This window comes from Carlito syrichta, unplaced genomic scaffold (genome assembly GCF_000164805.1).
Source record: "Carlito syrichta isolate Samal-C Ts95f unplaced genomic scaffold, Tarsius_syrichta-2.0.1 Scaffold304449, whole genome shotgun sequence".
Classification (NCBI taxonomy): Eukaryota; Metazoa; Chordata; class Mammalia; order Primates; family Tarsiidae; genus Carlito; species Carlito syrichta.
Genome location: NW_007248545.1, coordinates 363650 through 376452, shown reverse-complemented (window position 1 = coordinate 376452; position 12803 = coordinate 363650). Strand labels below are relative to the sequence as shown.

The 12803-nt window shown below is 40.8% G+C and overlaps 1 pseudogene; it reads left to right on the top strand.

The window, feature by feature from the left end:
* Positions 1-1030: 1030 nt before the first annotated feature.
* Positions 1031-2304, top strand: LOC103262327 (annotated as a pseudogene).
* The last annotated feature ends 10499 nt before the right edge of the window (positions 2305-12803 follow it).

Genomic DNA, 12803 nt, shown 5'->3' with positions numbered 1-12803 from the left:
GCCGAGGTAAGAGGATTGCTTGAACCCTAGAGTTTAAGACCAGCCTAGGCAACATAGTGAGATCCATTTCTACAAAAAATAAAAAAATTAGACAGGTGTGGTGGCACACAGCCACTCAGGAGGTTGAGGTGGGAGGATTCCTTAAGTCTAGGAGATCAAGGCTCTTGAGTGAGTCATGATCATGCCACTGCATTCCAGCCTGGGTGACAGAGTGAGACCCAAACTCAAAAAAGGAAAAGATAAGAGAAAAGAAAAATAGTGTAAGTTAAACATATCAATTTTCCTTTTTTTCACACCAAAATTTTACTAAAATTAGAGTGAAAGAAAATATATGTAGAACAACAATAGAGATCAGATGAGGAAAAACCAGTCAATGAGATTGTATAAGTCAAGATTCCATCAGAAAAACAGAAACAAACACCGGGAGTACTTCAAGTAGGAACGACTTGAATGCGGGCAAGTCCAGGCATACCCTGCCACGGGAAGGCGGGGAAACAAAGGGCAGGGCAGGCCAGCTACTGATACCAATCTCAGACTTTTGCAACTAAGGGCACAAATCTCAAGAGCTCCCCTGGAAACTCTGGGCCCTTAAGGACTGGGCCAGGACTAGAGGAAGGTGAGCGAGGCAGTCTCCTTGGACACATGCTTTAAGGGGTCATCAAAGAATATTTTTAATGCAATATATTTTAAAATATTACATATTTATTTCTCAAAAGTGGAAGTTGTGCCAATTTATTAACTACTTTATTTTTAGAAATGAAGTTTCACCATGTTGTCCAGGCTGGTCTTGAATTCTGGGGCTCAGATAATCCTTTCGCATCAGCCTCCTTAGTAGCTGGGACTACAGATGTGAGACACTAGCCTGGCAAGATTTATTGATTTCTAATTGACAAATAATAATTTTGTGTGCGTGTGTATTGTGTATATATATACATATTCATATTTGTTCTGTGCCATTGTCTTTAAATATATATATAGTTTTTGAGGCTGAAAGTGAGTTCTACCGTCTGGCCTCTCCTCTGCTGCCACCATGAGCTTCACCACTAGCTCCACCACCTACTCCACCAACTACCAGTCCCTGGGCTCCATCCAGCCACCCAGTCTCCGGCCCACCAGCAGCACAGCCAGTGTTTATGCAGGCGCCGGTGGCTCGGGCTCCTGGATCTCTGTGTCCAGCTCCACCATCTTCCAGAGTGACTGGGAGTCCGGGGGCCTGGCTACGGGAATGGCCGGGAGTCGGGAGGCATCCAGAGCGAGAAGGAGACCATGCAAGAGCTGAACAACTGCCTGGCCTCCTACCTGGAGAGGGTGAAGAGTCTGGAGACTGAGAACTGGAGGCTGGAGAACAAAATCCAGGAACACCTGGAGAAGAAGGGACCCCCAGGTCAGAGACTGGGGACATTACTTCAAGACCATTGAGGACCTGAGGGCTCAGATCTTTGTAACTTCTGTAGACAATGCCCACATCATTCTACAGATTGACAATGTCCGTCTTGCTGTTGATGACTTTAGAGTCAAGTATGAGACAGAGCTGACCACGTACCAGTCTGTGGAGAGCGACATCCATGGGCTCCACAAGGTCACTGATGACACCAACGCCATCTGGCTGCAGCTGGAGACAGAGATCGAGGCTCTCAAGGAGGAGCTGCTCTTCATGAAGAAGAACCATGAGGAGGAAGTAAAAGGTCTACAAGCCCAGATTGCCAGCTCAGGGTTGACCGTGGAGGTAGATGCCCTCAAATCTCAGGACCTCAGCAAGATCATGGCGGACATCTGGGCCCAGTATGATGAGCTGGCTCAGAAGAACCAAGAGGAGCTGGACAAGTGCTGGTCCCAGCAGATCGAGGAGAGTACCACAGTGGTCACCATGCAGTCTGCAGAGATTGGAGCTGCCGAGGTGACACAGAGCTGAAATGTACAGTGCAGTCTTTGAAGACTGACCTGGACTCCGTGAGAAACCTGAAGGCCAGTTTGGAGAAGAGCCTGAGCGAGGTGGAGGCCCACTTCGCCATGCAGATGGAGCAGCTCAATGGCACCCTGCTGCACCTGGAATCTGAACTGGCACAGACCCGGACAGAGGGCCAGCGCCAGGCCCAGGAGTAGAGTCTCTGCTGAACATCAAGGTCAAGCTGGAGGCTGAGATCGCCACCTACCACCGCCTGATAGAAGACGGAGAGGACTTCAGTCTCAGTGATGGCCTGAGACTGTAGCTCCATGCAGACCGTCCAAAAGACCACCATCTGCAGAATAGTGGACGGCAAATTGGTGTCTGAGACCAATGACACTAAAGTTATGAGGCATTGAGGCAGCGGGAGCAGGGTGCCCTTCGGGGAAGCAGGAAGCCAATAAAATGTCAGAGGTCAAATATATATATATATATATATATTTATATAGTTTTTGAGTCAGGTCTCACTCTGTCCCCCAGGCTGGAGTGCAGTGACACAATTATAGCTCACCACAGTTTAGACCTCCTGGGCTCAGGTGATCCTCCCATCTCAGCCTCCTGAGTAACTGAGACCTCAGGTGCATACCACCATGTCTGGCTAATTTTTTTGATTTTTTTGTAGAGATGAAGTTTTGCAATGTTGCCCAGGCTGGTCTCAAACTCCTGGGCTCAAATGATCCTCCTGCCTCGGGCTCTCAAAGTGTTGGGATTACAGGCATGAGCAGCTGTGTCCAGCCTTCATTGTGTATATTTATGGAGTACAGTGTGATGCTTCGATCTATGTATACATTATAGAACAATTCAATTAAACGAATTAACATTTTAATGAGATACTTTCAGAAACAAATTTAATACATAAAAATATCCATGATAAACAAAATGTCAAAATTTTAAATAAAAAACAAAATTTGATCCTGCACTTGCGTGACCCTCTCTCACTCACATCTCCGGAGTCCTGACCCTGCTCAAGGGCTCTGAGAGGACTGACTTAGTATCTTTTTAGCTACCCACAGTACTAAAAGGGGTGATTTGTAGCAGCATGCCTGGAAGCTAGGGAGGACCTCTGATCTGCTGTCTACTCTTCCCTCTTCCCACAACTGCAGCCAAAGAACAACAGCTTCTTCCTTCATTTTCCAAACTGCTCATGGCAAACTCTAAAAAGAGATTCTTGGAAACACACTTCTAGGCTTCTTCCCTGTGATGCAGAAGAAACTCTCGAAGAGAAAGGTAATGCTGTCAAGTTAGTAACAGACAATCCAGCAGAGAAATGTCAAGAAGTTTCAGAAGCTGGACATCAGGTACAAATATTACCAGAACTGAGAAATATGACCATCAAATACTTGCAGAAAAGAAGACAGTAAGCAAATCTTTATAGAATCTCTATGAGGACAGTATTATGGGCCAAAGTGGGCTCCCCTCAAATTTAAATGTTTTAGTTCTAACCAATAATACCTCTGCCCTGACCAAATCCACTTTTGTCATGTGGTTCCAGACTGGTATAGGTGACAGTCAGTAGGAAGTTGGCATTCTTTTCCAAATAAATAGCCAGGTCCCTGAAAAGGTCTGTACACAGTAACGTTTGGGGATCTTACACAAATGTCTGGCTCCCTTCTGAACATCTTATTATGAGGCCCTCTGAGTTGAAAAGCCCCACCTCACATCCACAGCTTTTCAGTACCTCACTGTGAAAGAGAAATAATCATATCAGGATCATCAGATATTTAAGGAAAGTCCCCAATGTTGAGAGGCAGGCAAAATGAGCAACCAGGGAAAAAAAGAAGGAAAGAGAGAAAGGAAGGAAAAGGAAGGAAGGAAAGAAAGAAGGAAGAAGAGAGAGAGAGAGGGAGAGAGGGAGGGAGGGAGGGAAGGAAGGAAAGAGGGAGTCAAAAAACAACAGGTGCTGGCAACAGGGGCTGTGAAGAAAAGGGAACATTTCTATACTGTTGGTGGGAATGCACGCTAGTCCAACCTCTATGGAAAGCAGTGTGATGATTCTTAAAATAACTAAAAATTCATCTTCCATACTATCCAGCAATCCCTCTCTTGGGAATATACCCAGAGGAACATAAATCACTCTACAAAAAAGACACCTGTACACACGTTTATTGCCGCATGATTCACAATGGCAAAAACACAGACCCAATACAGCTGCCAATAGAAAGTGAACTGGATAAAGAAAATGTAGTGCATATACATATGGAGTATTATGCAGCCATAAAGAAGAACACAATTATGGCCTTCGCAACAACTTGGATGCAGCTGGAGACCATCATACTACATGAACTATCACAGAAACAAAGAATGGAATACCACATGTTCTCACTCATAAGTAGGTCCTGAACACTAGTCACATCAGCACAAGGGAGGAGTTGGCAGTCACTGGGAACTGACAGGGGAGGGAAGGAGAGAGGGAGGGGGGCACATGACAACACAAAGGGTACCTGGTACATTACCAAGGGGAATGAGGGCCAGTGGGAAGCCCAAACTTCGCCTGCAAGCAGCCTACTTATGTAATTAATCCTCACTTGTACCCCACAACTCTATAATAAATTAATTAAATTTAAGGAAGAAAGAAAGGAGGGAGAGAGGGAGGGGAAGGAAAAAGGAAGGAAGGAAACTGGGAGGAAATTGAGGCAAAGCAGAGAGCTGAAAAAGACAAAAAAAGTTACTTAATATGCTCGAAAAGATAGAATATTGCATCTATAAAATAATAACATGATTTAAAAAACACAAATAGGCCAGATGCTGAGACTCATTCTTGCAATACCAGCATTATGGGAGGCTGAGATGGGAGGATTGCTTGACCTCAGGAGTTTGAGGCTGTGGTGAGCGGCGATCATGCCACTGAACTCTATCCTGGGCAACAAAGTAAGATCCCAACTCAAAAATAAATAAATAAATAAATAAATGACTTTTGGAAATTAAAAATTGACAGAAGAAATTTAAATTGACTGGAAGAGTTGAAAAATAATATTGCTGAAATCTTCTAGAAAGTAGAATTTAGGCCAGGTGCGGTGCCTCAAGCCTGTAATTCCAGCAATTTGGGAGGCTGAGATGAGAGGATTGCCTGAGCTCAGGGGTTCGAGACCAGCCTGGGCAAATTGGTGAGACCTCAAAAAAATTAGCCAGGCGTGGTGGTGCACACCTGTAGTTCCAGCTACTGGGAAGGCTGAGGTGGAAAGATCACTTGAGCCCAGCAGGTGGAGATTGCAGTGGTCGTTAGCATGCCACTGCACTCCAGCCTGGGTGACAAAGTGAGACTCCAACTCAAAACTAAAAATTAAATTAAATTAAAAATAAAGTAGAATTTAAAAATATAGATGCAAACAAAAAGAAAAAATAATATAATTATCTTTTATTAATTAATAAAATTAATGAGAATCAATTCATTGAAGTTAAATAATCACCTGACAGCAGCTGTACAAAAAGAGCAGGAATTTTTACCAGAAAATGATAATAGAAAATGTCCAGAACTGGAGAATATGAGTTTCCAGTTAAAAGTAACCTAGCACAGTGTATTTTTACAAGATTTGTGCTGAGGCATGTAACTGGGAAATGCAACATCAAAAATAAAAATATCTTTAAAATGTCCATAATGAAAAAACAGGTCACAAAAGTCACACAAAAAAGCAACAATCAGAACTTTATCAAACTTTCACAAACAACACAAGAAGGGAAACACAATGAAGTAAAATTGTGTTTGTGAAGTAAAATTCCTCAAAATAATGAGGAAACATTTTCTATCTAGAATCCTATTCTATTCCCAGGCAAACTATCAATCAAGTGTGAAGATGGAATAAAGTCATTTTCATGCAATGACTCAAAAAATGTACTTCCCTTGACTTCTTTGTCAGAAAACTATTGGAAAATATACTCATCCAAAATGAAGGATTAAGCCATAAAGACTGACAGGAGAGCTGGGGTACAGAAGACCCAACACAGAGAGAAGCCAAAGAAAAGCCCAGAATGCTTAGAGAACAACCAGTTCAGACTAAGATTACAGGAGCCTCTAGAAAAGAAGTTTACAGGGAGGAAAAATGAGAAATTTGATGTGTCTGACTACATGAAACAAATATTTTTAGCAGAATTTAGCAATTCAAAAGAATTAGAGACAGTGACAGAGAGAATTAAGCAAACAAAAACAAGAAGCCATACCTCCAAGGAACATACAGAAGTTGACCAAAAGAGGAAATGTAATCACAGCAAATGACACAGATTGGTATGGAATAATATTTACATAGTCATAATAACATAGAACATTAAATAAAAACTGTTTCTTGACCATACTGAGAGGGTGGTAGGAGTACATGGTGCTGTGAAAGGGCTAAGTCCTTTTCTACACTGTGGGTGTCATTGCTAGTATCTATTCTCCCCTTACAATTTACCAGTAGAACCCTGATGTTGTTTGGGAGAGCAACATATCCAGCTTTAAAATACCATTTTCATCTGAGAGTACTGTGAGACACAGTCTTTGTGACTGAAATGGAACAGAAACCTGTAGCACTTTATGGGAAAGTTTTTCTTTCCTGATTTTGGTGCTATTCCTTCCACCCTGGCAGGCTATTTCTTCCTCTCAGGAAAGAGGACTCCAGGGCTGGGGATGCAGCAGCCATCTTGTGAGACCAAAGATATAAACCACATACTAAGGATGAAGGAACCAATGAAAACAGGAGACTCACTCTTGATGAAATCCTCAGGTAACTGAACTAACCTCTATGTAACGGTAATACACAAACAGAAAATGAAATGGGAAACAAAACATTTGCCATAACACCAAAACTCATCAAATGCCTAGGAATAAATCTTACCAAAAGCATGTAGGATCCCTACACTGAAAACTACACAACATTGCTGAGAGAAATTAAGAAACCCTAAATAAATGAAAGACAATACCATATTCACGATTAGAAGACTTAATATTGTAAAGATGTCAAATCTCACAAAACTGATCTATAGATTCAGTACATTCCCTAGCAAAATTGCAGCAAGCTTGTGTGTGTGTGTAATTTGACAAGGTAATGCTAAACTTTATGAGGACGTACAAAATACCTTGAATAGCCTAAATAATCTTGAAGAATGAGGACTTATACTACCAGAGATCAAGACTTTACAGAAAGGACTGAGCTTTCTAACTTTGTTGATATCTGTTCTTTATTATTTCCTTCATTCCACTTTATTTGGGCTTAATTTACAGTTCATTGGGATAGGAGTCAGAATCTTGATTTTCTTTTTTTTAATCAATATTATTATGATATTGTGGGGTACAGTTAAGGGTTAGGTATACAAATATGCTTTGTTCAGGCACCCTTATTGACAAGAGGTGTCTTCCCATCCCCTGACAGATATTTACTACTATTAATCCCATCTCCCTTCCCCTTCCCCCCCATAGTTTCCCACCACTGTCAGTCATTTTCTTATAGTATTACACTGGATGTTCAAGGTCCACTGTATGAGTGAGAACATGTGATTCTCAGATCTTTGTTTCTGTGAGAGGTCACTCAGTATTATAGACTCTAGTTCCATCCAGGTTGCTGTGAAATTCATGATTTTGTTCTTTTTTATGGCTGCATAGTATTCCATCGTGTATATGTACCACCTTTTTTTAATCCAGTCTTCTTTTGATGGACAGCATGGTGCTTCCAGGTTCTTGCTATTGTGAACAATGCTGCGATAAACATACGTGTGCAGGTATCTTTTTTATAGAGTGATCTGAGTTCTTCAGTGTATATTCCCAGTAGAGGGATTGCGGGGTCATATGGGAGGTCAATATTTAGAGCTTTTAGGAATCGCCATACTGTTTTCCACAGAGGTTGCACTAGTTTGCACTCCCACCAACAGTGTAGAAGTGTTCCCTTTCCGCCACACCCTCTCCAGCAACTGTTATTTTTTGAGTTATTGATAATTGCCATTCTGACTGGAGTTAGGTGGTATCTCAGTGTGGTTTTGATTTGCATCTCCCTGATGATTAGTGAGGTTGAACATTTTTTCATGTGTCTGTTGGCTGCTCGGATGTCTTCCTTTGAGAAGTGTCTGTTCATATCTTTTGCCCATTTTATAATGGGGTTGTTTGTTTTTTCTTTTCAGCACATTTGAGTTCCTTGTAGATCCAAGATGTTAAGCCTTTGTCAGACCTGGAGTTGGCAAATACTTTTTCCCAGTCTGTAGGCTGTCTCCCTCCTCTCTTGATGGTTTCTTTGGCTTTGCAGAAGCTTGTCAGTTTAATGAGGTCCCACTTGTCTATCTTATCTCTAATGGCCTGTGGGTTTCAGGTTTTGTTCAGGAATTGGATGCCAGTTCCAATTTCCATGAGGGTAGGTCCTTCATTTTCTAAGGTTCTTATGGTTTGAGGTTTTACATTTAGGTCTCTGATCCATTTAGAGTTAATTTTTGTGTATGGGGATAGACAGGGGTCCTGTTTCAATCTTCTGCATGTAGTCAGCCAGTTTTCCCAGCACCATTTACTGAATAGGTTCTCCTCTCCCCAGTGGTAGGTGGTGGAGACTTTGTCAAAGATGAGCTGGTTGAGAAATTGAGGTTTTGCTTCTGGAATCTCAATTCTATTCCATTGATCTATATGTCTGTTCCTGTACCAGTACCAAGCTGTTTTGATTATTGTAGCTTTATAGTAAAGTTTGAAGTCTGGTAATGTGATACCACCTGCTTTGGTTTTTTTGCTGAGGATTGTTCTGGCTATTCTTGGTCGTTTGTGTTTCCATATGAATTCCTGTGTTGTTTTTTCTAGGTCTGAGAAGTATGTTGCTTGCAATTTGATGGGTATTGCATTAAATCTGTAGATTGCCTTAGGTAAGATGGACATCTTCACAATGTTGATTCTTCCTATTATGAGCATGGGATATTTTTCCACTTGTTTGTGTCATCTTTGATTTCTTTGAGCAGTGTTTTGTAGTTTTCATTGCAAAGGTCTTTCACATTTCTGGTTAGGAAGATGCCAAGGTATTTCATTTTTTTTGTGGCTATTGTGAATGGAATTGTGCTTTTTATTCGGGTTTCTGTTTGTTTATTATTGGTGTAAAGAAATGCAATTGTCTTTTGCACATTTATTTTATATCCTGAGACTTTGACAAAGTCCTTTATCAGTGTAAGAAGGTTTTTGTCAGATTCTCTTGGGTTTTCAAGGTACACAATCATGTCATCTGCAAAGAGAGATAGCTTGACTTCCTCTTTTCCTATTTGAATACCCCTGATTGCCTTCTCTTCTCTGATTGCTCTAGCCAGGACTTCCAGTACTATATTGAACAGGAGAGGTGAGAGTGGGCAACCTTGTTTTATTCCAGTTTTCAGGGGAAATGGTTCAAATTTTTGTCCGTTTAGGAGTATGCTGGCTGTGGGTTTCTCGTAGATGACTTTTACTATTTTAAGGCATGTTCCCCGTATGCCTAGCTGTTCAAGGGTTTTTATCAAGAAGGAGTGCTGGATTTTATCAAAAGATTTTTCTGCATCTAATGATATAATCAAGTGGTTTTTGTTTTGACATCTATTGATGTATTTAATTACATTTATGGTTTTACGAATGTTGAACCAGCCTTGCATCCCAGGGATGAAGCCTACTTGGTCATGATGAATGATTTTTGAGATGTGTTGTTGAATCCGCTTCTCTAGGATCTTGTTGAGAATTTTAGCATCTATGTTCATCAAAGATGTTGGCCTGTAGTTCTCTTTCTTTGTTGGGTCTTTACCCGGCTTGGGTATCAATGTGATGTTAGCTTCATAAAATGATTTGGGGAGAGTTCCGTCTTTCTCAATCACCTGGAATACCTTCAGTAAGATTGGTATAAGCTCCTCCTTAAATGTCTTGTAGAATTCTGCTGGAAAGCCATCTGGTCCAGGATTTTTTTTTGTAGGTAGTTTTCTTATTATGTAGTCTATTTCCTTGATTGGTATTGGTCTATTTAGGGTCTTAATTTCTTCTTGTTTCAACCTAAACAGGTTGTGTGATGACAGAAATTCCTCCATTTCCGAAACATTTTCAAGTTTATTTCCATACAAGTGTACATAGTAGTCTCTAATGATCTTTTGTATTTCTTCAGGATCAGATGTGACTTCATCTTTTGTGTTTCTGATTGTGTTTATTTGGGCTTTTTCTCTCTTTTTCTTGGTCAGTCTAACTAGGGGACCATTGATCTTGTTTATCCTTTTGAAGAACCAGCTTTTTGTTTCATTGATTTCTTTGTATTATCTTTTTGTCTTCTATGTCCTGGATTTGGGCTTTTATTTTGGTGATCTGGATTCTTCTGCTGAAATTAGAACTTTTGTGGTCTTGCTTTTCCAGCTTTTTTAGGTGGCTTCTTAGGCTGTTAATTTGTGATCCTTCCATTTTCTTCATGTGCGTTTGTAGGGATATAAATTCCCCTCTTACTACAGCTTTCACGGCATCCCAGAGATTTTGGTAACGTGTTTCTTCATTTTCATTTGTTTCCAGGTATATTTTAATCTCTGTTTTGATTTCATCATTGACCCAGGAGTCGTTTAGCATCATGCTGTTTAGTGTCCATGTCTTTGTGGGTTTTGGGGGGACCTTGTTGGTGTTAATGATTATTTTTATTCCACTGTGGTCTGAGTAGGTGCATGGTAAAATTTCAGTCCTTTTAAACTTGCTTATGCTTGATTTATGGCCAAGTATGTGGTCGATCTTAGAGTATGTTCCATGCAGTGATGAGTAGAATGTGTTCTGTGGTCTTTGGATGGAGGATTCTGTAAGTATCAATTAAGTCCATTTGATCAAGAGTCACATTGAGGTTTCGGATCACATTGCTGATTTTTGGTCCTGATGATCTGTCTAGGGTCGTGAGTGGGGTATTAAAGTCCCCAGCTATGATGGTATTGGAGTCAATATCTTTTTTTAGTTTACCTAGGAGCTGCTTTTTGAAAGTTGGTGCTCCTATGTTCGGTGCATATATGTTTAGGATGGATATTTCTTGTTGATGGATTGAACCTTTTATCATTATATAGTAGCCTTCTGTATCTTTTTTAATTTTTGATAGCTTAAAAGGTATTTTGTCTGAGATTAAGATCGCAACTCCTCCTTTCTTTTGTGTTCCATTCACCTGAAAATTTGTTTCCTATCCTCTTACTTTGAGTCTGTGAGTGTCCTTTCTAGTGAGGTGAGTCTCTTGAAGGCAATAGATTGTTGCCTGGTGATATTTTTATCCATTTTGCCATTCTATGTCTTTTCAGTGGTGCATTTAGTTCATTCACATTCAAACTAATTATTGAAATGTGAGAGTTGATCCCTATCATAATGTTCTTACAGCGTTTTGTTCTTCCTATTTGTGTGTTGCCTTTCTTTTGATTTTAGAGGTGGATCATGTGTGTTTTTAATCTTTTGCCTGTACTCTTGTGAAGAACGTTGTTGTTCTTTTTTCCTTTTCTTCTGTGTTCAACACTTTCTTAAGTGTTTCTTGTAGAGGTGGTCTTGTGGCAGCATAGTTTCTTAGGGATTGGATATCTGGGAAAGATTTCAATTCTCCCTCACTGATGAAGCTTAGCTTGGCTGGGTACGTTATTCTTGGTTGAAATTGTTTATCTTTTAGAACTTTGAAGATAGGGCTCCATGCTCTCCTGGCCTGGAGGGTTTCCGTAGATAAATCTGCTGCTATTCCAATTGGTCTTCCCTGGTACATAGTCTGACCTTTTTCTCTTGCAGCCTTTAGGATTTTTTCTTTTATACCTACTTTGTTTAGGCAAATTATTATATGTCTGGGTGTTGGTCTTCTCATTTGTTTTCTTGCAGGGGTTCTCTGAATCTCTTGTGTTTGAATTTTTTCATCCTTGATGAGATGAGGGAGGTTTTCTTGAATGATTTCATGAAATGTTTGTTCCAGTGTGACCTTTGTTTCTCTCACTGCCTCAGGAAGGCCAATTACTCTTAGGTTCGGTCTTTTGAAGTGATCATTCATCTCTTGAAGGTTTTGTTCTGTCTTTTTAGCTTTTTTTCTATGCTTTTGACAGTTTGGGTTAGTTCTGTGTTTTGGTCTTTGAGTTCTGAGATTCTTTCTTCTGCTTGGTTAATTCTGCTTTCCATGTTTATTAGTTTGTTATTTATTTCCATCACAGTATTTTTTTTTTGAGTTGGAGTCTCACTCTGTCGCCAAGACTGGAGTGCAGTGGCCGCTCCCGGCCACCACAGCCTCGACCTGCTGGGCTCCAGCAATCCTTCCACCTCAGCCTTCCAAGTAGCCAGAACTACAGGCATGTGCAACCATGCCCAGCTGATTTTTTGATTTATTGTAGAGATGAGGTCTCGCTGCCCAGGCAGGTCTTGAACCCGCAGGCTCAGGCAATCCACTCACCTCAGCCTCCCAAAGGCATGGATTACAAGCTGAGCCACCGAGCCTGGCCACAGTATTCTTTACTGCTGTTATTTCTGACATCAGCTCCTTCCTATTTTCCTCTTGTCTCTCCTCAATTTTTAAAATTCTCTCTATTAATGTCTTGATGTCTGGGTTTGTTGCATGTGACCAGTCATTCTGGAGGCTCTTCATTGTTTGCATTCCGGAATCTGTTTTATCAGTGTCTGATCTCCCAGGGGTCTGTGGGAGACCTATATTCTTCTTTTGGTTTTTCTTCATTTGTGTGGTTTTTTTCCCCTTCCCTACTTTTTCCTTCTCTCCACCTCACCATCTTCTTTAATTCTGTTATTCAGGGGTAGAGGGATTGCCTTTACTTCTGTTGGTTCAATCTCCTATTCTTTATGTATGCCCTCTTTGTTCAATTCTGGGGTTGCACTGTAGGTTGGGGGGTCCTTTTTGCAGTTTTGAGATTTACTTAAGGGGAGAGCTGTGATTCAAAATCTATCTGCAGGTCCTGGTATTCGCCGACAGGTGTATGGATAATCTGA